A 24,511-nucleotide genomic window follows, 5' to 3' on the forward strand; every position below is an offset into this window, starting at 1 on the left:
CTAAAAATAACTCAAAAGAAGGGGTATAACTAGGACAGAGAACAGCTGAAAGTGGAGATGATGTCTAAACTTGCTGATCCTTTGAGACATCACAGAGGAAAGGATATATTCTAACCAGGGCTCATATTCACCTGGGACACAGCAGAATACCAGTATCTCTCCTGCTTGATGGGCTTTTTGTCTTGGTTGTCTTGTGACTTCCTGTCCTGATTATTTAAAAACAATATGCTGAATAGAAATCCTAATTTTGACTTTTTTATTTGATATTATGCTGTTGGAGCATTACTTGCTTAGAGGGGCTTTCCTTGACCATCTTAAGTAAGATAGTCTTATGATTGACCATTCCATTCTTCCACTCTGCTTTGGTTTTCCTTATACTGTGTGCCACTTCCTGACATTGCACACTCTTTTGTTGTTGTTGTTGTTGTTGTTGATATCGCTTTTTCCTCTTGCTCTTCCTGCTCCCCAGTCTTTTTCTCCAAGGCTTCCTATTTTTCCCTCCCCTCCCCTCCCCTTCCCTTCCCTTCCCTTCCTTCCTTTCTTCTTTAAACATCCCCTTCCACTCCCCTTCCCTCTCTCCCCTCCTCTTCTTTTCCTTCTTCAGTTTTGAAAGTAATTTTGAGTTACCTAAGGGCATAGATTCACTTATTTTGTTTGTATTCCAGACATTTGAACTAATGATCGAATTCAGAGACATAGTTGGTACCAATATATACATGTTAATTGGATGAATAAATGTCCCTTCCTTAGGTTCTCTTTTCCTCAAGCTATCCAGTTACATGGTGGAAGTGTTTAAATCCATGTTTACATTTCATCATTGTGGTTTTATATCCTACCTTACCTAGAAGGGAAAGGGACAGGTGACTATGCTTGTTGATGAGGGATTGTTTCTCCCCGGGGTCCTGGCAGAACTATTTTTCTCAATGACCTTTACTGTATTCTTCCCCTAAATGCCTTTGGTATGTGAGCTCTCTCCCCAGGATCTCTGACTCATAATTCTGCCAGGGGACGCTGACTTTTTGAATAAGATAAGTCCTCATACCAGCCTCATTGAGTCACCACGGGAGCAGGAAACATGTTGTAATCCCCTCAGCCCATCTGGCACATACTTATTTGCCTTCCTTATGAAGAGGTGTATTGTGTCTGTGTCAGGCTACACTTCCTCATTGGAGGGAGAGCAATGAAAAGGAAGCATTGTTGACAAAAATTGAAAGGAGCAACTGGCTCTGAGGATAAAAGGAATCATTGCACATCTTGAGTTATCAACTAACTTCTCAGCACATGAAGGTATGTCCTTTACTGTGATGGAGTGACAGGCAGACTTGGTCTTCCAAGAGACTCTCTGTGTTTCAGGTTCTCATCACAGTGGAAACACAGGTTCATGTAGGGAGCAAAGGAGAAATATCCTGAAAACTTACACACAGTATATGCTAGGGCATCAAGAAGGGATCTGTCGTTTTAACTCAGCACACTGAACTACTTCTCTTTAAAGAGAAGCTTCCATTTTTCTTTAAAGAGCCATAACACACTAAAGTCATGCAGGGATGTTCAAGTGCAGAGACCTAGCCATCCAGGTGCAAACTTCTGACTTCAGAACATGGTCTTCTGGTAGAAAACTTGTTTTACCTGACCCTGATCCCAGTGACAAGAAAAGATAGTAATAATAATAACAAAAAGGCAGTATTTTTCCTTTCAAGGAATGAAAACTTGGATAATTTAGAAACTTGTGATAATGTAAGGACAGTATGGTAGTTAGAGTAATAATAAAGCCCTTATCCTTCTTCCTTCCCTTCCCTCCTCTCTCCCCTTCTCCCTCCCTTCCTTTTCTTTCCCTCCATTCCTTTCCTTTCCCTTCCTTTCCTTTCCCTTCCTTTCCTTTCCCTTTCCTTCCCCTTCCTTCCTTCCTTCCTTCCTTCCTTCCTTCCTTCCTTCCTTCCTCTTCCTTTCTCTCTTTCTTTCTCTTTCTTCCTCCCTTTCTTCCTTCTTTCCTTCATTCCTTCCTTCCTCCTTCCTCCTTTCTTTCTTTCTTTCTTCCTTTCCTTCCTTCCTTCCTTTCTTTCTTTCTTTCTTTCTTTCTTTCTTTCTTTCTTTCTTTCTTTCTTTCTTTCTTTCTTTCTTTCTTTCTTTCGCCAATCCTGGGTTTGAACTCAGGGCCACAGGTTCTTCTTTGGCTTGCTTGCTTTATGACCTCTGTTCTAACACTTGGCTTATGACTCCAGCCCAGCATTTTGCTAGTTAATTGGAGATGGAATCCCACAGATTTTTCACAGGCTTTGCTGCTCACGCTGACTTTGAAGCTTGATCTTTCAGTTTTCAACCTCCTGAGTGCCCCAGTTATAGGCATGAGCCATCAGTGCCTAAGCCCCTTTTCTTTAAAAAGTCATGTTCAGTTTCCATGGTGTCATTTGATTTTCATACAAAAAGTATACAATAGTCAGCGTTGTTGCTTATTTTGAAGCTAGTAACTTCAGATCAAATTGATTAAATAAATTACTCAAAACCTATGCAGCTAATATGTAACATAACTATGACTTGTTAGTTCCTCATTTTCGATGACACATGCCATTTTAAGTGTATTACTGTTTTTTTACTAGTTAAACTACCCTTAGTTTCTATTATAATGTAACTAATTTGAAAAAAAGGACTGTGATCCAAGGAATTGTGTGGCCTGATCTTACTATCTATTCATCTACTTAGTAATACGTTTCTGCAGTGTATAGATAAGACTATCTTTACAGAGCATCTCTTGCCTTTAAAAAGCAGCTTCCCCCAGAGGAGACTGCACTCCTAATTTCAAATCTTGCTTTGTTATAGTTTTCAAATTGTCAACTGTTAAAGAAGTTTCCAGTTATAAAAATGTAAGCAGAAAAACCTTTTCTTTTGGAGGGCTCCACCATTGGATTCATATAAGTCAAATTGGTTAAAGTGAACTTCAGCATAGAAATAAGTGGAATACTTGACTCCAAATTGGAGAAATATTAAACTTGGTATCATATCCAAGAAGAAAAAAATTAAAAATATTTCCAGATAAAAATATTTGCTATACAGCTCACATAATATGGCCAACATTTTGTCTCCCCCAAATGTATGTGTACACAAAATCTTTGACTATTATCTTTTAAATCTAACTCAATAAACAGATAACCAGCTATAGGGCTAGATATCATAGATGTCTCATTGGAGTTGGAGCTGATACTACTGTATCCATTTTGTGTTCACAAAATGAAAAGCCCTGGAGACAATGGAAGGGCTAGATGACGTGGTTGATTGAGCTGGATTTTGGCTCCAAAAACTTTTTTTTTAGTATCATGTTTTATTTCCTAGGACTTTATTCCATGAAAGGAAGTAGCATCTTCAGATTTCTTTCACATTATGTTTTCATGAATTTTGCCAAGGGTGAAATAATTGATTGATTTATTGAGCATATATTACAGAATGAAAAATAAACAAGCACAAACACTGTGACTTGCTAGTAATTGAGAGAGGTTGGTTTGCATTCCAACTAATTCACTCTGTAAATGTCTGTAATGACATTAAAGACATCTTATCTCTGTATTTATGCTCTTATCTGTACAACTCAACCCACCAATTGACCAATCACAGCAATAGTTTCCAATCAATTGGATTGTTTTCTTTTCCATTTTTTAAAATTAAGGGACATTATATATCACGGACATTATATATCACACACACTCTGGGTACACTCTCCTTATTTAATGAAATGACTTCTAAAGACAACAGAGATAATGATTCTACTTCACCTGAGGATTGTAAGTTTGGTATTGTTCAATCCGAGAGGGTAGGATAAAGCATGTATTGCTTTTTTCGAGTCTTATGGTAACATGTGAAAGAAAAAAGGAGAAAATAAGTATCAGGTAGGATGTTTCAAAACATCAAGGAAGGTCCTGATACATTTGGGGAGCTTGAGGAAAGGACATCTCCATCAAAGACTAAGTAGACTCTTCCAGGAGAAAGTCCATCTCTTATTTGTGAACAGTAGAGATCAGGGCAATGGCAAGGAAAGTGTGAAGTTATTTATAACCCTAGCTGGATGGATCAATTGGAAACAGACCATAGAGTGGTGGGAATCTTTTAAGAAAACAGAATACTTGTATCGAGGGCATTTTAATATAATTGGCTAGTGTGTTTTAAAAATCCGTATTTCTGAAAGGACATATAATATTTTTAATGCAATGCAATAGTTCTTTTCAGCTTTTGGTAAGAATTCAATTTGTTGCCAGCCTCAATGGCCTCATTTTATTTGAATGTGCTTTTTTTTTTTTTTTTTTTTGAAACACTCCACACTGAGATGTACTTGTGACATTCAGTCCTGTCTCTTTTGCCCATGGCTGGTCATACTGAACACTTCTCGTTTCTACGCAATTGAGTCTAAACATTTGCTGAATGTATGAAAAATACCATTTTATTTTATTCTTAGGCCTACAGGTCATTGGAATTACAGAATCTTATCCTGTTGTCCTTCAAATGTTCCTTCTCTGGAGCAGATTTTATCGTGCCTTGTCATGTTATTATGTTTTATTCATATTAAAGTAATTCATAGTTTGAAACACACTGATGCTTGTTTTCATACTGCTTATATGGTTTTAGGTTCTGAAATTTTAATCAGGATATATCTTGATTGAAAAATGATTTGAGTGTTACGATTCGTTGGTGCAGTGCTGTGTCTGCAAATAAAAGCATCTTCTTGCGTTGAATTTCATCTGTCTTTTGAGATCCACTTGTTTGTGCTTCTCCTGGTCTTGCTCCACACTTGGCCTAGACTGTGTGTTTCTGCCTTGTAGAACCAAGACTGCCTCAGCAACAACTCTACCAGCTGACTAGTTCCCTCCCATTTTTATTCTACTCTTTTAAGTGTTCTTTTAAAATATTCTTGTCTGTGTAGCCAATTAATTTCTTTTTTAATTTAATTATATTGTCAAAGTGATGTACAGAGGGGTTACAGTTACATACTTAAGATAGTGGGTACATTTCTTGTTAACCCCTCCCATGTTTTTCTCCCACTTTCCTTCCCTCACATCCTCCCCACAGGTTGTAAAGTTCATTTCAAACATATTGACTTAGGAGTTGTGTTTGACTCACACTTGGTCCTTTGTCTCACCATTTTGTTGTTCCCTTTCTGTTCCCTAATTCAACCAAACATATATACAATATTCAAGTTACCAAAATCAAAAACAGTGACAAGAAAGCGTAAACCATAGGGGAAAATATAACAAAAGAAAATGAGGGTCTGGGAGTTTGGCCTAGTGGTGGAGTGCTAGCTTAAATTGCACGAAGACCCAGTTTCAATTCCTCTGTACCACATACATAGACAAAACCAGAAGTGGCTTTGTGGCTCTTGAAAAATCCCAAGGACAGTGCTCAGGCCCTGAGCTCAAGCATAGAACTGGCAAAAAAAAAAATGACTTCCAATAGTACATTAAAAACAATGACCATCATAGCTAAGATATGGAACCAACCCAGATGCCATCAATAGATGAATGGATCAATGTGGCATATATACACAATGCAATTCTATACTACCATCATTAGGAATGACATTGCCACATTCATAAGGAAATAGAAAGACTTGGAAAAAGTCATGTTAAGTGAAGTAAGCCAGACCCAAAGGAACATATACTCTATGGTTCCCCTCATTTTTAGCAATTAGTATAGTTCTAATATTTTCCTAACATTGGATCACAATAGCTCAGTAGGTATGCATATATGACCAAATAAAATGATGCTAAGCAAAATGAATACCAGTTAATTTTTTAGGATATTTTACTCCCACCAATGAAAATAACATGATGTTTTCCTTAAAATCCATTGGGTGCTGCCATTGCTTATTCATATTGAGTGACAGAGAAATTTGTCACATTTATAAAAAAAAAAATCTGGGGACCTTTATCAATACCTTTGAGTACCTGTCATCCAAACCTGTAAAAACTGATATTCAAAACTGCCTTGTCCTGATTCTTTTGGTTTTAGAAGTAATAGAAAGACAGAAAATACAATGTAGCTAAGAAAATGAGAGAAAAGAGATAAAATAATCACACCCTCCACAATCTGGACTTGATGTATTCTGTTGCTTTCATGAATTTCCTTTCTCCTCCTATCATAGTAATCAGGATGTTTGGTGTGGAAGTGCATGTTCTGATAGTCTTCTCGGACACTTGAATAATAGCATAAAGCTTTTGTCCATGAGCTATTTCTTTTTCTTCTGAAATGCTTTTGTGGTTTTTGAAATGTTCTTTGAGATAGAGAAGAGTGAGCAATTTCTGTGGATATTCTGACGTACTGATCTGCATTTTTCCTCTTAAGTAATTAACAGAAACTATGGTCCCTTTAAGGTTTACCATTTCCTCTTCCTCAGTGGAATCCCCAGTGTCTACATCTTAAGTTCAGACACTCTAGAGGCGAAACGCAAGAACAGATGTACTGATTAGTCACTAATAATTTTTGCATGGTAACTATTGCTTTTTATTAATTTATTGTAATTTGTTTTCAAGTACCTAATTTCATAATATGTTCTGCTTTAGTTGACATATGGAACATTGTTATGTTTTAAAGCAAACAGATATGCAAATGATTATTCCCCAATAGATCGAACACCTTTTGGTCATTCTTTGGCTTTGTTTGTTTCATTTTATTGGAAAAATATAGACTTGTTTGATGTTTAGATGCAGTAAACTTACTAGATTAAAATTGATTAGCTAGAGTTAACCCGAAAGATTCATTCTTCTCTGGATCTCTTGGAATTTAGGCTGCCCCAAAAGTTGATAAAGTAATTTTTGCTTTTCAAGAGAGAGAAAATATTGATTTTCAAAAATTATTTGGACTGTTTTTATTTATATGGTCTTGTAGGAACAGTCAGATTTTCTTATGCAAGATGTTTTGATGGCTTGATTTTAACTATCTCTCCAGCATTTATTACTGTCAACCTAAGGTAAAAGAAAATGAAGAGGAAGAACAAACAGAGAGAGAGAGAGAGAGAGACAGAGAGAGAGACAGAGAGAGAGACAGAGAGAGAGACAGAGAGAGAGACGGACAGACAGAGACAGAGAGACAGAGAGAGAGAAAGAGAGAGACAGAGACAGAGAGACAGAGAAACAGAGACAGAGAGAGACAGAGACAGAGAAACAGAGACAGAGAGACAGAGACAGAGACAGAGAAACAGAGACAGAGAGAGACAGAGACAGAGAAACAGAGACAGAGAAAGACACGGAGAGGAGAGGAGAGGAGAGAGAGGAGAAAAGCTAGAAATTCAGTGGCAATCTCTCTAGAGATATTTGCTATAAATCTAGCAGTATACTTCTTCAGATTATAAAAATAACCATTTGTACCATATTTTTAAGATTTGCAGCTTTGCATCGTTAAATGCCTGCCTTCCTTCCTTCCTTCCTTCCTTCCTTCCTTCCTTCCTTCCTTCCTTCCTTCCTTTCTCAATCTCAACCCTTTTCTTTCTTGCTTGCTTTCTGGTGGTACTGGTGTTTGAACTAAAGATTTTCTGTGTTCTTGGCAGGTGCTTGACCACTTGAAACATATTGCTAGTTTTTCTGTGTTACTTGTTATTCAGATATTTTCTTATTTTCTTTTTTAAACTGAGCTAGCCTTGGGTTTTGATCCTCCTATCCATGTCTCTTGTGCCACTGGGATTACTTAGGCGTACCACCAAGCCTAGGTTGTTTGTTGAAATGGGCTTTGCTAACCTTTTGTCCAAGGTGTCATAGAATTGTGATCCTCTGATCTCTGCCCTTCCAAGTAGCTGGGAACACAAGTGTCCATCACCACATAAGAGTTACTAAGTATTCTGACATTTAAATTTTTGTTATTTGTCTTCTCCTGGTTCTATTAAAATGCTGAAAGGAAATAGTAACTTTAATTATTATCCTGGTTTTCTTACATCCGCTGCACCTTCAATTATGAGCACTCTCATCATCCCCAAGGAGAATACTTTGTCAATCAAGAATGATGTACACAGTGATACAAGGGACTTAGATTTTTGCAGAGTTCTTGGAGGAAAGGGAAGACAGCAGATGAGGTAGAAGGCTTTTTAAATTTGTTATATTGCTATGATTTTTCATGATTTTTTATTTCCACCAATTAAGGGTGCTCAGTTCTGACTTGTCTACATACACATGCACTGGGTCTTGATCATCTCCTTCATCTCTCCCATTTCCTTTTTCTAAGTTAGTCTCCACAAGCTTCTGTTGCTACTTTTTCATACAAGAACATATGGTATTTTGAACACATTCACCCTCTCTGTTTGTCTTCTTGGCTACTAACCCCCTTTTCCCCTTTGGCAACATCCTTGTTGAAAGTAATGCATTGCTTGGGGCTCAGTTAGAAACCAGCTTATATTCCAGTTTCAACACAGGGTAGAATTTTGTTTGGAGAAAAATTAAGCCCTGAAAATTGTGAACAGCTAATATCAGTGTCAGAGGAATATCCCTGCCCAGTTACCCTAGCAATGTTACAGATGGGCTATACAAGAGTGTTTTTTAGGAAAAGGTGAAGACAAAGTCATGATTATGTTTGCTTCATGTAAGCAAAGTCTTATTTGTATCATTTTCATTACTTCAAATATCCTTTAATTAGGAAAGGTTTTTCCCCCAGCCATCTACAATTCAGAGATTATGACTACAATGATGGCCATGAAATATTATTTAATATTGATTTTTAATGTCTAGAACTAGATCATGTTAAGCTCAACATGGCTGTAACTCTTTATTTTAATTCTCTGTGAGTAGGTATAATTTTATTATGCATATATATATATGTGTGTGTGTGAATGTGTGTATATGTATAAGTATACAATTCAAACAGGACTGTAAGGTAAATATCATTGTTTGGATCAGTAAGTGTATTATTAGAATATAATACTTTTCTACACAGTACCAAAGGAAAGAAAGTTATTTTCTTCTTCCCTTACCAATGAGGAGGTCTAGGTTTAGAAAAGGGAATTATCAGCTGGGTACTGGTGGCTCAATGCCTATAATTGCAACTTAGGAGAGTGAGCTATGAAGATTGAGATTCAAAGCTAGCCTGAATAGAAAAGTCTTAGAGAAACTGTCTTTAATAAAACAGAAAAAAAATTGGACTGGTGACATGAGTTAAGTGGTAGATCTTTAGCCATGGACAAGGAAGCCAAGCAAGTAGAGTTTAAACTCCAGTACCACCATAAAGAAGAAAAAATAATAAAAGAAAGTGAATTATCATGGGGCTGGGGGTTTGGCCTAGTGGTATAGCGCTTACCTAGTATGCACAAAGACTGAGGTTCAATTCTTCTGTACCACATGCATCGAAGAAGCCGGATATGTGCTGTGGCTCAAGTAGTAGAGCTCCAGACTTGAGAAAGCCCAAGGACATTGCTCAAATCCAGAGTTCAAGCCCTGAGACAGGCAAAAACAAATAAGTAATAAAAACAATATATAAATTAAAAAGTGATTTATCTTGACTAAGCTCACCATAGCTAGCAAAAGGTCCAACATTTATTCTTAATTCGTTCTAAGATTCATGTCATTTTGAATGTATCATTCTGACTCTAAATTCTTTATAATTAATAACCATTATTTTCAAAACACACTAGCCAAAGCTGTCTGTCAACAATGGAAGAACACAGACGGCCCAATTTGAAAAGAAGTACCCAATTAGCAACATGAGAAAAGAAGCTGGTATTTTTGGCCATGCAGATATATTTTCAAATTGATTTGGCCCAGGTTTCTTGAAGCTCACACAGTATAGGCAACTGTGTCTATTCAGAGTGTAGACATTTTCCTTAGTCTATAAACATTTCCCTTGAGAAAAGCAATTGTCAATAAGAACCACTTTGCAGATAGATGGAAGAAAGGTGTCTCAGGGCAGGCGCTGTGAATTGTCATGGAATGGGAAGCTGCTAGCTTCAGTAAGGCACAAAGTTGCTTGGGTGTTGTGCATTTTCCTTCCCTGGGCTAGCTCAGAGATTCTCATTGTAACTCCCTGGCTTTTCTTCCTTACCTAGCCTCTGTCCCACCTCCTGGATGTGATGGGACTCAGTAGATGATATTTATACATGGCTTAGAAATTTAATGGTCCCCATCAGTGTATAGCTTTAGAAAATTCTTTCCACTCTGAAAACATGCTTTTGCTTTTTTTGGTAGACTTTGGCAGTGACTGGGTGTGAATTCTGAAATGTGACTGTATTTGCACTCCAAGTTCTCTTTCATTTCTGATTGAGTTGGAATGTTTTATTCTTTTCAGAGACTCACTGTTTTGTATGCGAGGCAATAAAACTAGAGTAACTGTCTCCTACATCCAGGAAGTATAAACAGAAAATTGGGTTGGGGGATTAGCAACAATCCATTCATAGGTAAACTTTCCAAAATTGAAAGGCCAGTGTGTGAATGCACAAATCCTCTTCAGTCCCAGGGAAATTGGTTTTGTTTGGAGGCTAGTAATCCATTCAAAAATCATGCAATACTGCTGTCACAGAAGGATAAGCCTTATCACTAATTTTGAGACAACATTCTGTGATATCATAGAAACAGGTGGAATATCTATTGCATCTACTTGTTTAGGGAGGCAGGAGTTTCATGACTCCATGTAAAACTCAACTTAGTGTATGTTTAAAGGTCAAGCCAAGGACACAGCTTTGTGTAATATGGAATTTAAATATCAGCTAGCATTTCATTCATTCATGGATCTGATTCAGTTACTCACTCACAGTGAGTGGGCATGTGCGAGACCCCATACTTCCTTATTCTGGTAAACAGACAGAAATTGTCTCTTCCCTCATGGTATTTATTGTCTTAGTGATGGATTGAATCTGAAGAAAAGAAGTAAATAAACAGATTTTTAATGAAAAGTTCTAGGATAATAATCCTTTATCTGGCTGTTAGGAAAGACCTACTTATGAAGATGCTATTCTAAAGTTAGCTATGTGATGCACACCTGTAATCTTAGCTACTCAGGAGGCTCAGGTCAAAGATTTATGGTTTGGTGTCAGTCCAGGAAATGTTGCTTTGAGACCCTATCTGAAAAAAAAAAGGAAAGGAAAACAAAAAACCTGGTGGTGTGACTCAAGTGACAGGACCTTTCAAATGTGAGACCCTAAAAAAAGCAGGCTCTAGCACTTAAACAGTAACAACAGCAAAATGAGACACCATGCAGATGAGCACTGATGCATGAAAAAGAGCCACCTAAACATGCCTACAGGTAAGGCAGGGAGAAGAATACTGGGATGGTTCATAGGTCATAGAACAGTCTGCCCAAGTTGCTTGGGCTTCAAAAATTTCCTGAATAAGGAAATGACTTTAAGAGGAAAAGGCAGGCCGTTTAACCGCATTACAGTGAAAAGTCATTGGAAGGACTGGAGTGTGTCACTGGGATTATCCAGAGAAAAAGCTAATTCTGCATGTTACTACTACATAACAGTTTTCCAGTTTCTTTCTTTTTTTCTTTTTAAATTTATTTCTATTTTTATTATTATTATTTTTAATTTGGTAACATCCAAATTCAGTTTTTTTCAAGATGGCAGACAAGTACTACTAAGCAACACTTTCTATAGAGCAGGGAGAAATGCTACATTTAACATAACCATGTTTCAAAATTAATTGGGAACTTAGTAAGAAATCCTGAGAGGCCAAAATTGAAGAGAAAAACAAAGAAAAATCCAGGAAAGAAAGGAAGCCAGCTCTGTAGCTGGCAGCTGCCCAAGATAAGAGTCAGAGTCAGTGGTAAACAGTATATTTGTGTACTAGAAAATCTGCATAATTTCCTTAAACCTAAAATTAAATTTATACTTTAGTTTACCCCCAAACAAGTCTCAGTTGAATTAAACACTGAAATGTGAAAAAAATCCTAAATACTAGAAACAAATATAGGCAAATATGTTTTGAAATTGATGTGGGAAGACATAATAAATATGTCATCAAAGGCAAAGAATATGAACCAATATCATTTTTCCATTAATTTTTACAATCACTATATGCTAGTTTTAAGAGGTTTCATTGTGACACACATGACTTGCTTAAGTTCACCTTGAACAAATTCATTCCTGTACTTTCTTACTCCTTTTCCTCTCCTCTCCTCTCCTCTATCTTAACAGTTGTTGGCTGTTCACATGTTATTTGGGTGTTAAACACATATTGGCTCCCAGATTGTACTGCACATCTTGGGAGGGATGAGTAGGACCCAGGCCCACTCTTTGACATCAAAGTTTGGAGTGGCCAAAACCTCAAATAACAATTACAGAGGATAAAATGTGGTTAGTGACACATGAAACTCGAAGAGAAACTGCTGTAGTGCTTTTGAAGTGAGAGAAATTGTCTCCAACTTGAGAGCATGCAGTTAGGTCTGTGGCTTCAGTGTCCAATTGAGTCTTTAAATGGTTGGTGTGGTTTGACTACTTAGAGATAGTGGAGAAAAGACACTGAAGACAGTATCCATGACCAAATGATTCCTTCTTCACAATTGTTGCGAGTAAAGCCAAGTCTCTATTCAAAAGGAAGGAAACATACCTTTGAATGTTTAATTATTTTGTTATTCAGTTTTGTTTATATCTAATTCAGTAGGGCATGTGGTACATATAGTTTTGGACAAATTTGTACAACCGTACCACTCTAATTAAGATACAGAAAATTCCATTAACCTCTCCCTCTCTCCAAAATTGGTTTCACACTGCTGCCGTGCAATCAGTCCTCTCCTAAATCCAGTTCCTAGCAATCACAGATTGGTTTGCTGTACCATGATTCTGTCATTTCCAGACAGAACCAGGACTGGCTTCTTCCACTTAGCATAATGAGTTTAATGTACAGCCACATTGTCTTATACATCAGACACGTTATTGCCCAGTAGTAGTTAATTCTGTGGTTTACTTGCAGTTTGTTTGTCCATTCTGTAGCTGGAGGTCAGGAAAATGCTTCACTGATGGCTGTTGTGATCAGATTAAGGTTCTTATAACACCTGGTGAATACTTCTTAATGATGTTGCTAGGTCACATAAATAAATGCAAGTTCCCATGTTGTTTTGTTGTTTTGTTTTGGACCTTTCTCCATTTTGCACCCATTTCTTCCATGAATGAGAGCTGTGCTACCTATTTTACCAGCACATGGCATGTTATATATTTTTTCAATAATTAGATTTTCTAATTGGTATTTAGTAGTATTTTTCAAGACTAATATTTTAGTTCACATTTATCTAATGGTAAATATATTGGAGAGATCTTTTCACATTTATTTGCCTATACATATCTTCTCCAATAACTTTTCGATTGAAGTATTTTGCCCTTTTTTCAGTTATTTGTATTCATATGGAGGTTTGGCTATGAACCATATGGTATAAATCCTTTTTCAGGTAGCTGATTTGATACAGTTTTTTCATATATCTTTTATTGGAATTAATAGAAAGGTAACATTATATTCACCAGATAGAAGGTGCATTACTTCACATACATTGATACCCTTTTGCATGTCTTGGTCCCCATTTCCCTCCCCCCGACCCCCATCCCTCATCTTGTTTTCCCCCTTCCCTATCCAATTTCAAATAACCAAATGCGCATATATCCAATACATCAGATAACAAAGTGAAATACTGTAACAATATGAGATAACCAATGGACAGCAAAAGAGATGAGAGATAACATAGTACATTAAGGACAACAATCACTCATTATATAGCTTTTGTTTCTACATCCTAGAGGTCCTTTCATTTAGTGTCATACTGTATGGCCTTATGTATCTAGGTCTTGCTCTATTTTCTCTTGCTGTTCTGTATCTTTACGGTTTTTACAGCTAGGGATAGATGGGCCTAAAGATGAAAAAGACCATTTTCTTGGCACTAAGGTTTCCTTGAATGTTTGAAAAGAGAATCTGGGTATTCAAATACTAATAATCTTTGGGGATAATGTTGTGAATGTCTTAGGAATGTATAAACAGTAAGCTGTACAGCCCTGCATTATTGTTTATTGGGGTTTTTCAAATCAGAACACACCTTGAGATCACTGGAAAAAAATAGTGAAGACTAGATAATGAAGCCTTACCAACTGGAAGTATGATTGTTCCCCAACATCCAGTGAGTTATCACTGTTGGTGGTGTGACTCTGGCTGACAGTCTTCCTCATCTCACTTACCCAATTTCTTCTTCAAACCGTTGTAGGTCTAACGGACAGCGTCAGAAACCAGTTGCCTCCCTTTTACTTCAGCCCACGTTGTTGTCATGGTCTGTTTTGATGTGTTTTATGGTGTACATAAGCAAAAGCAATGGTGACAAATATGTAAAGATATGCTCTACTTCCCACGAGTAGAGATGCACAGATGGGTGACCCATCAGATAAGCTCAAAGCACAAACATGTCTCTGAACCTGTCCTGCTTGTGGCCATTAAGATGGCTCCTTGTATTCTTTGTGAGTCATTAGAAGCTCTAAGTAGCACAGGAAGTTCTTGCCCTATGGGACATTTGCCAACCATGCGTGTGCTGTATTAAATTACCCAATGCTGTCATCCAGCCCTAGGTGACTGATGGCCTGGCCAGTTATGGCTTCCATGTTCTTAACTCCTTTCCTTGATCTGCCAGTATGCTTTCTGTTTATCTTTCGGCACTTAAGTCAGATGCCATCTCTTGTGGGAAGGCACAATTGAACTTCACCCCACCCAGCTACAATCAAGAGCTCCCCTTGCCCTTTTAGGATATGTGAAATCCTTTCTCTTTTCAGCATTTGCTTCATCTCACTGTCCCCTGTGAACCTTCCATTCTTGTTAGCTTGTGAGATTTTTTTTGAGAGCAGGGACTGTCCTTGTGTCTTTGTTTTTCATTCTAAACTGTCACCTGTAGTAAGTTCTCACTGAGTTCTCTCTGATTTGAAAGACACAACATCACCCACAGTTCACCTTGCTTTCTGACCCAGACGGAAAAGGTGTCTGAGTGGCTGCTGGTTATAACCAGAGGTGACAAGGGTGCTCTGATGTATTTGAAGCAGAGACAGTCCTGCTTCCCTATTGGCTGTGATTATGCTCTCCTGTCTAGAATAGGCAAACGGTGATTTGATTTTGAGTAATAAGCAACCTAACTCTAATTGTCTACCTTAAATGCCTCCCATTGTTCTGCTTAAGGTGATTTTCTACTTGCATGAAATGTTCTACTTCGAAGACAGTTGATGGAGGTGCTGAGTCATGCCTGACTATACTTAATAAGACAGAGGCAGCTCACGCCCCAGTGAGCTGCCTCTGAGGACAGGGTGACATTTGTGGCTCCTCTGCTTTAGAAAAGTGAGTATGTAAGGGCACAAGGAGGGTGCAGAATGCTCTGAAGTCTCCCGGGGAAACGGGCCCGTGGAATGTCAGGCTGTAATTCCCACAGATGTGCTCAGCTTTACAGCCTCTGGGCTGTGACGCACACCACCTGATTCATGGAAGCACTAATCAAGAATTTCTCTGCTCCTTAATAAAGAGACTTCCACACTCTGTCCCAGTTTCTGTTAGCTAGTGCCCCCCACCACATTGTTCTCTAACAAACCAGCTTGATTTGACAGTCTTAGGACTTAGGCTGCGAAAGAATTAGCATCAATAATAAAGTCATCATACCACAGAGAGGGAAGGGTTCAGAGACTGCATGTCTCTACATCTTCTATTAGCCAGAAGAAAACTGAGTCTCAGGAGAGGAAAGAAACCTGGCCACAGTCAGCATTAGAGTTTAGCCTCTAGGAGGGAGGTAGGTCTGGGTTGAGATTTCTTTTCTCCCACTTAAAATGCAGTGTTATTACACAGTTGTCTCTTAACTTGTATGACATCATGGTTAAAAGGAAACAATAATGAGGCTAACTGAATGAGTTATTCTGATGATTAGAGTAAAACACATAGAATGGTCAGATGACAAACTTTTATAAAATGGTCAGATGGCAAACCTTTATTACCTAAGTTATGGTGGTGGTAGTTACCATGGTTGTACTCAATGGTAGATCAAATCTGCACAAGAAATTGTGGCTTTTGTGGCACTTTTTCTTATGGAAAATAATACATAATATATTACAGTAACTATACTGGGGTAACTATATTAGAGATTAGAAAAGGCTTAAAGGAATGTTTCTGAAGATGAGTTCTTATAGTCAAACAAAGAATAAGTAACTAGGTCTCTGTAGTACCAATGGAAGAAAGATTATTGAGATGTCGACATGACGTCAACATGAGTAAAGAAGGGAGGTGTACCTAGGTCTACATGGTAGAAACTGAAGGGCTGAGTGTGATCTCAGAGCCTAGAACGTCCGTGGATAGCGGATTGGTTCCAGAATCAGGAGACTCTGAGCACACTGGCACTGTGAGAGATTCCAAATCACTCTCAGAGCTTCTGTCTAAGTCGAAAAGTGAGACAAGGGCCTCCACCTCTGAACAAAAGATATATTGTGACCCATACAAACAGTAAAGTAATATACCTCGATGTTTATATTAATAATTACGGAATAATTGTTGGAATGCATTGTGGGAAAGGAGGACATAATTCTTGAGGGATGTAGCAAGAAAAACCATGTTTCAGGTTTTGGGTGTGTAAGTGTTTTTTGTTGTTATTGTATTTTTTGTTTTTGTTTTGTTTTGTTTTTGGGTGTGTGTGTGTGTATGGGTGTGTGTTACTTAGTTTTGACACAAGTGTCTTCTGTATGTTAGGCAAATGCTTTACCACTCGAGTCACAGCTAAAGAAATTTTTGCTTCACTTAATTTTTAGATAAGGTCTTACTTATTTTTTCTGAGGACTTGTTTGGCCTCAGATAGTGACCGTCGTGTGCCTCTCATGTGGCTGTCATTATGGGCATGAATCACCACATCTGGCTTGTTTCTGAGATGGAGGCTTCCTAACATTTTGTCTAAATTGGTCTTGAACCATGATCCTCTTGCCCTTTTCTCAGATTACAGCGATGAGCTACTGTGTGTTTCATCTTACTGACCAGCCACCTTTACTATCAAGTTTCCATAAGACATAGCCTTTCTTGGGTATAGCAATGGAAAGTCCCCCAAAGTAAATGTCCTTAACTACACACACACACACACATACACACACACACACACACACACACACACACACACACACACACACACAGCTGGGCTATGACTCTTAAAGGTCTTCATTATATGACTGCAGGCTTATTTTCTAACCTACACCCTGTAATTTTTGTTGTATCCTTCTGGTAGTATTCTGCTAAGTGAGAGAATGTTCTTGGCATAGCCAGTATTGAATGTGAGTGGAGAGGAATAGATGGACCTTATGAAACAGAAATAAACATGTGAGAGATGAAATTTGATCTTTTTGCAGTGTTTTTGCTTCAGTTGAGAAAAATCCATCTAACTGTTTGGCTTCCTTTGTTTTATGAGCTCTGGATTTCAAAGACATTGGTTTGTAATTTCTGCTTCCTCTTCAAACAGGAAGTATCTAATAGGCAACGATTTTCAACCTCAAGATTATGGCAAGTCAAAAATAGTATGCAAATACAGGTTTAAAATTTGAATTTTGACATACTAGATGAATGGGAAACAGACTGGTGGGAGTATAATATAAACTCTCCTTCCTGTCTGGTTTCATGGGCAGAAATAATGTTCATGGTATGGAATAACCAAGTAGGAATCTGAGAGGATTTTCATCAAGCCACTTTGGCTTGCCCAGTTTTTAACTCCAGCCTTTCTTACCTTTCTGTTCTAGAGCTTAATCTATGTATTATGTCTTGGAGCTAAACCGAATTCTGAATTTCCCCTACTGGCTCTAATAAGCATCATTTTTCCTAGGATTCATTGGGTTCTAGGTGATGTAGACACTTTAGCTAAATACATACTTTAAAAAAAGAATACTTCCATTTATTTTAATTAGTCTTAAAATAGTTGTACAACTATGTTATTTCTTATCTCATTTGGTGTCCCTTGATTATCTCATATTGTTACAGCATTTTACCTTGTTATCTGATATATTGTATATATGCGTATTTGGTTATTTGAAATAGAATAGGGAAGGGGGGAAAACAAGATGAAGGGCGGGGGTGGATGAGGGAAATGAATGGGGACCAAGACATGAGAAAGGGTATCAATGTTTGTGAAATAATGCACCTTCTATCTGGTGAATATAATGTAACCCTTCTATTAATTACAATAAAATACATGGAAAAATAGTTGTACAAAACGGTTTCAATTCAGTATATCCATTTGTGAGTACAATAAATCCTAATCAATGCCTCCTCTATCACCATTCTTTCTCATTGCTTCTAGTAGATCCTCTCCCCAAACTCTGATCCTATCCTTGGGAAATAACCCGGTTACCACTCTCCAGGTGAGTTAGCACAGAAAACCCTGCCACTGAGAAAAAAAAAAAACTAAACTAAAAACCAAATAAGAAAGAAAAAACAAACACCTTCTTGAATTCTTCCTGCAACCCTGTCATCACACACCTGCCAGACATTCCTCCAAGCCCCATTTCTCATGTTCCTTGATTTTCAGGAAATCTTTTGTTTTCTGCTTGTCACTACCAGGCTTCAAGAAAAATCTACATGCTTGACACATTATTAAAATTGAATGAGGCTGCTCTGGCATTTCACAGGTGATGCCTCTGTTAAACACAGTGGCAGGCTTGTAGCCTGTATCTCTCCCTCTGGCAGGTGATGAAGCCTATCGGCTCCCTTTTACTCCAGGCAATTTCTCCCCGAATCATTGGGGAAGATGCTGGCAGGGCTCACAAGATGCACTTTCCTTTGATTTTTTGTGCTTCTGCATAGACTATGGCCGCAAATTCTGAAGCAGGAGAATCAGAGAGCTGCTGATTCAAAGCTAGAAATGATCCCTTCACTCACAGAACCTTTACTTAAAGGACTTCCCATCCCTCTAGCTGGAAAGTATGTCTTAACATTAGAGGCTTCTAGTGACCACGGATTACCAGAAGGATTTAATTTTTTTTTCCTTTGGAACCAAAAGTGATCAGTGAAGTATTTAAGAAGGGAGTCCAAGCCAGGCCAGACACAGGGGCTCTTGCCTATAATTTCAGCTACTCAGGAAGCCGAGATCAGACAGATCCAACTATGAGGACAACCTGACAGAAAAAGACCCATCTCAAACAATAGCCAGTACCTCGTGCCTGGCATCTAAGTTAGAAGGTAGCATAAATACAAGGATCATGGTCCAGAATACCTGGTCATACATAAGAAACTCTATTTGAAAAGCAACTGTGGTTAAAAAAAAAACATCTGTGGCCATGGTTAGCAAAGACAGGGAGAGCCCTAAGTTCTAATCTTAGACAGATAAAAAAGTGAAGGGAGGTAGGAGGAAAAAATGAGAATGAAAGAAAAAAAAAGAAAGCTCAAGTCCATATTTAGCTTGCTTTCTACATTTTAGAATTCAAATTTTAATTTTGTTATTTGTGACTATGACTCACTGAAACCTCACAAACAGTTCCAAACAATCCATTTTTCCTTTTGACCCTCTTCCTATATCTCTACTCATCTTAAATTAGCTTAAAAGTAACATAATAATTGTTCCTAGAACTTAAGTGAGTAGTTTGGCTCAGAAGACTTATGACATTTTCACGCATGGTTTATTTTCTTTGACCCCTTCACAAAACAACTCTATAGAATAAGTGATTTTGTGTCTTGATCATTAGTTTTATATACTCTTACATATGAAGAAACAGATACAGGATGCTTCTTTACAGTAGCCACTTCCACGGGAAGCATTGGTAAAAATTGCTATAAAACTTTCTTCAGTCTGTAAAATGAGAGAATTGAACATGGTCATTGTAATTTTGTGGCATGACCAAACAGAACAGGTGCAAGGTTATCTTCTATGCAGTCTTTCTGGGATGGGTTATGAGTTTATTGTACCCATTGTGTTGAAAGGGAATGAACTATTTTAATACTTTCCAATATCCACTGACAGCATTTATGGAGTTGTATATTTAAATATGTGTTTTGCTCCAGTGATGCCATAGAAAGAACATAGCATTTGGATTGGAGAGAAAGGTTTTCAACCCTACCACCAGTGGAGTGCTCTGTTATTTATCAATTCAAATCCCATTGGTAAAACAAGAGGACTTTTTAAAATAACTGTTTGAAAAACTCCTTCATATTCCACTACTATCAAATGTCTTGCTGGAGATCCATGCCCATAAGTTAAACATCAACAGTATTTGCAGAGCATAATTCTCTTTGAAATATGCTTCTGTTAAACACCTTACATATGTGTTCTTTTTTTTTTTTTTTTTTGCCAGTCCTGGGCTTGAGCTCAGGGCCTGAGCACTGTCCTTGGACTTTCTCAAGGTTAGAGCTCTACCACTTGAGCCTCAGCACCACTTCTGGCTTTTTTCTATGTATGTGGTACCAAGGAATCGAACCCAGGCCTTCGTGCATGCTAGGCAAGCACTTTAACCACTAGGCCAAACTCCCGGCCCTACATACGTGTTCTTTTACCTTCAAACCGTGCTAATTTTACCCATGAAGATATTTAATGTACTTGCAGGTAGTCACATGGTTAGGAAGTAGCAGTACAGCATTACAAATGGGATATTTGGTGCTAGGTTTAGTGTGTAATCCCAGTTACTCAAGTGTGGAGATGGAGAATCACAGTTTTCAGCCAAAGAAGGGAGCAAGATGCTCATCTCAACAAACAAGCACAAGGGTGTGGTGGCATCTGTCTGTGATTTTAGCTACATGGGTAAGTGGATCTTGATCTGCAGCTATTCCTATGCAAAATCAGAAGACCCTATTGGAAAAGTACTAGGATTGAGAAAGTGGCTCCAGTGATAGAGCATGTACCATGCAACAATGAGGCCCCGAATTGAACCCCATTACTGCCTTCCCTTAAATTAATGTAAAAAAGAAATGGGATTGTCCCAGACTTGCTGCAGTGTACTCCGCAGGGAATTTGGGTTGGAAGTGTAGGAGGTTTGGCCTGGTTCTGCTCTACCAATAGCACATGGTGTCCTATCTCTCAGACATGCCCTTAGCAATGTTCCCGTCACCCAGGGTAAGGATGCTATAGCCATCCATCTTACTGGAACTGGAGTCTGGAACTAGATCTGAGAGTCTTACATTCTGGGCATCTACAGTAATGTATGAAATATCTTCCAGTGCAAAGACTATATTCTTTGAATGAAAATTTGGAGGCAGAAATTACCCTTCCTGTTGACTTTTTAAATCTCTCTTATCACTCCTAAAATCTTCCATAAGTATCATATAATAATGAAAATAGAGTGCCTGATTATTATATGAGAATTGAAAGTGGATTTTTGCATCTTAATCATGGTTTAGAAAAGAAAGATTGTGCAGTGAAGAAAAAATCGAAAGACCTACAAAACCCAGTTAATGACTGTTTATAGAGTTCCCCTGGTATACTGTGCCACACTTGACATAAGCCAATTTATTGTCACAACAGTAGTGCAAATAAAACCATTCCTTTGGCCACATGAGGGTACTCATTGCAGTAATTTTTTAATAAAGGAAATAATGGAATCATGTTACAGAGACAGCTCTCCCACAATCCATTCTTTACCCCACTAACCCCTGCTGCCACTTTGATGAGAGACACAGGGCCTGTTCTAGGTGGCTATTAGATGATGTTATCATATAGTTCTCCTTATTATGCACAACAGTAGGATGTGTGACTGCTGATTTCTTCTTGGACATTAGGGTGGAATGATTTAGGGTCTTTTTGCTGGGCTTTTTTAAGGCAGTTGTAATATTATTTTACGGAAACCAAGAAGCAACCTGAAGACCTACTTTTATCAATCCCTCTAGACCTGCAAGCTTTACAATTCCCTAGAAAACTACGGGGAACAGGGTGTCTTACCTAAGACCTTTGCCACAAGGAACACTTTCTACAAAGTAATCCATTCATTACTAAATGAAGATGGAAAATCTCAGCATGTCAGGTACTGAACAAAAGTGAAATGTCCTGAGATGCTAGACTGCTTCCCATGTACTTACACTCTAAAAGGACCTTAGTGCTTAGTTGACTTACACATAATTTCATTTTATTACTTTAAGCATTGGGTAGTGCAATTCTAAATTTAAAGTTCATCAACTTAGTTGTTTTCATAGGAAATTCAAGTAAGGGATCTTTTACATCTCTTTTCTTTTTTTTTCTTTTTTTTCTTTTTTTTGCCAGTCCTGGGCTTGAGCTCAGAGCCTGAGCACTGTCCTTGGACTTTCTCAAGGCTAGAGCTCTACCACTTGAGCCTCAGCACCACTTCTGGCTTTTTTTTTTTGTATGTATGTGGTACCGGGGAATCGAACCCAGGTCTTTGTGCATGCTAGGCAAGCACTTTAACCACTAGGCCAAACTCCTGGCCCCTACATCTCTTTTCTTTCAGTGGTTTTTTTTTTTTTAAAGTTGCCAGTAATAGCAGTTGAACTCAGGGCCTTGTGACTTCAAGACACATGCTTGCCCTTTCTGTTTCATTTATTTTTCAGTACCTTGTGTTTTTATTGCTCCAATCAGTCTCTGACTGCTACCCTTCCATGTCTGCCTTTACATAGCTGGGCATACATTTCTCTTTATTCTTAGGTTGTCATGGTAATGACTTTTCTTTTCTTTTCTCTCCTCCTTCCCTCCCTCCCTTCCTCCCTTCCTTCCTTTTCCTCTTCCTCTTCTTCTTCCTCCTCCTCCCTCCTCCACCTTCTCTTCTTCCTTTTCTTTCTTTTCATCATTCCCCCTTCTTATTCAGTTTTTGTTGTGCCAGTCCTAGGGCTTGAATGCAAGGCCTGAGCACTGTTTCAGAGCTTTTGTGATCAAGGCTTCTACTCCACCATTTGAGTCACAGCTTCACTTCTGTTTTTTTGTGGTTAATTGGAGATGACTTTCCTGCCCAGCTGGCCTCAAGCTGCAAATCTCAAATCTTACCTTCCTGAATAGCTATAATTACAGGAGTGAGATACCATCTTGCAGCATTAATTTTCTTTTTATATTTTTAACTAGCCAGTCCTGCCACTTTCAATTGACAGAGAATAATTTCTTAGGAAAAAATAAAGATGAATATCCTATATCACAAGGAGTAATATTGCATTATCAAAGAAAAAACTTGTTCTAGAATAATCTCTAAGAACCTCTGCAAATCTGAAGGTAGGCCTTGTGGATCTCCCTCCCTAGCTCTAGTAGCCTTTACCTGAAATTGGCAAATCTCATCATCTGTTTTCATCTGCCCAGGGCTATTTCCTATTTTCTTCAAATTACTCAATCAAGAAAACTCCCTTTTTGGGGGTGGGAGTAAGGTATTTCTAATTATCTGATCCAGGAAAGCCATCTGCCAAGTTATTAGTCTGGTATTATTGAACAGTGCAGGCAGCACGCAGATGTGTGATGGATGCTTAGAGCCCCTCCAGCGTTTTCCCCCTCCTAACTTCTGTCTCTTTCCTTTGGAGAGCTTAGTTGATGAATAAGAAATTTCAGAAACACTTTTTACACCTTTGTGTGAAGCCTTGGTTTTGGTGTAAGTTTTCATAATGTTTTTCTACTGTAATAGCATACTCTATGAATAGTATTTGCAGATTTTTTATACTGGTGGTTTATTACAGAACATTGCTGGAGAGAGCTAGATAGTTTATATGTATTTTGCCATTGGAATACAATTGCATGTTTTAAATTTTAGATATTAAAGGATCAGAATTATAGAATGGTTCAAGCCTTAGAAATTAACTACCTTAGCTGGGCATGGTGGCTTATGCCTGTAATCTAGCTACTCAGGAGGCTGAGATCTGAGGATCAAGGTTCAAAGGCAGCCCAGGCACAGAAGGACCTGAGACTCTTACCTGCAATTAACCTGAGAAAATGAGAAGTGGGGTTTGGCTCAAGGGTAGAGTAGCTGAAGAGCTCTGGGACAATAACCAGGCCCCGGGGTAGGGCAGTAGCCTTGAGCTGGAGAGCTCAAGGACAGGGTCCAGGCCCAGTTAAAGCCCCATGGCCGTCCCCCCCCTCAAAAAAAAAAAAAAGAAATTGACTATCTACCTACTTTTGCCAATGAGATAGGACACTGATCTCAGTGAGAGTAATGATATGTTATGTTCTAAATAAGTAAATAAAAGCTTTTCCAAGTTTCATGTGGATAAATATCACCTAATGGCTACTTTAGAACTTTAAAATGAAGATTCTGGTGCACTAGATCAGAAGGTAGTCTGAAAATGTACTGTTATAATGATGTTGATAGGTCACAGACCACAGTTTTCAGTAACATAGCCATACAATTTTTTTATTGTTCATGTAAAATCTGGTGGTAAAAACTCAGGAGTTGATGAGGTAGGTTCAAAAGTTGTTCACAGTCCCACCTCCTTACACTTTCAGATTTCACTATCATGGGGGTCTGATTTTCTTACTTATAACTCAATGACATAACTCCAGCCATTGCATCTATGTTCCCAGCAGTGATATCTAAGGAACCCAAGAATCAGAGCCACAAGTCAGTATCTCTCAAAGAAGATTGTTGGAATTACTCCAAGACAATTTTAAGTTACATTTCATTAATCAGAACTTAGTCACATCCAGGTGAAAGACAAGCTGAGAAGTGTTGCCATTGTACTCAATGGCC

General features: G+C 38.2%; 1 protein-coding gene and 1 long non-coding RNA gene across 5 annotated transcripts in view; one reads left to right on the plus strand and one right to left on the minus strand.

Moving 5' to 3' along the window:
- The window catches only part of Il1rap (interleukin 1 receptor accessory protein), a 135,129-nt gene that overhangs the window by 45,237 nt on the left and 65,381 nt on the right, over nt 1-24,511 (plus strand). The gene's annotated exons all lie outside the window — the stretch shown is intronic.
- Nucleotides 1-24,511, minus strand: part of LOC150069107 (uncharacterized) — a 75,158-nt gene that overhangs the window by 3,519 nt on the left and 47,128 nt on the right. The window contains exon 2 of the long non-coding RNA XR_016537422.1: nt 9,256-9,392. This is a non-coding gene — a long non-coding RNA (uncharacterized LOC150069107). The remainder of the gene's footprint in view (nt 1-9,255; nt 9,393-24,511) is intronic.

This window comes from Megascapheus bottae, chromosome 1, assembly GCF_031878675.1.
Source record: "Megascapheus bottae isolate mThoBot1 chromosome 1, mThoBot2.hap1, whole genome shotgun sequence".
In the NCBI taxonomy this organism is placed as follows: Eukaryota; Metazoa; Chordata; class Mammalia; order Rodentia; family Geomyidae; genus Megascapheus; species Megascapheus bottae.